We start from the raw sequence: 760 nt of genomic DNA on the forward strand, positions 1-760 counted from the left end.
AAAGCCATACAAACACAACGTAAATCACCCAGGAAGGCAAGTCGACATGCTGTAAATTAAGAGAAAAGTCCCAGGTCTGCCAGACCAACGTCCCTCAGGTGGCAACAGGATCTCCCGGAGAGCTGAAGAGAAACAGAATTTAGGCTGTTGGACAGTCTGGGGGCAAGTCACCTGGAAATGTCAAACCCAAACTGGAAATAAAGGCAAGGAAGCACAACTTTTATATGAAGAAGTTTCTTTTTATTAAGAAGAGCACCAGTCTGGGATCTTCAAATACTGTTAAGACAGACCCAAATCTCTCTTAACGTAAAAGAAGCCTTGTAAAAACAGATCTAAGAGACCTAACGGAGAATTTGACCAGTATTTTTAAAGCGTAATTCAACATTTTAATTACAGGAGAAAAAAAAAAATGTATCCCTGCTCTGCTCTTTCGACCTAATGTGTTGGCCTGAGCAAAAAAATCTGGCTGCGTGATGAAGTATGAAGACCACGTGGCCAGACCTACCCGATCATCAGTCTGGAAGCGTTTCAACCACCTCAGATCTTCCTGTTCAGGCGACGCGCGGAACTCCAGAACGCACAGTTAGGATAGGAAGGCGAAGAAGTTTAAGGAAGGGAAGTGTGGAAGTTGGTTTGAGGCACTAAAAAAGAATGAAAAGCCTCCTTTGGGGAGCTACCGAGTAGTAACTGCAGTCCCCACCTCGTGAACACAAAAGGAACATGAGCAAAGGAGCCTAACAGGAGAGCAGAATCGCCCTGC

This window comes from Oxyura jamaicensis, chromosome Z (genome assembly GCF_011077185.1).
Source record: "Oxyura jamaicensis isolate SHBP4307 breed ruddy duck chromosome Z, BPBGC_Ojam_1.0, whole genome shotgun sequence".
NCBI lineage: Eukaryota > Metazoa > Chordata > Aves > Anseriformes > Anatidae > Oxyura > Oxyura jamaicensis.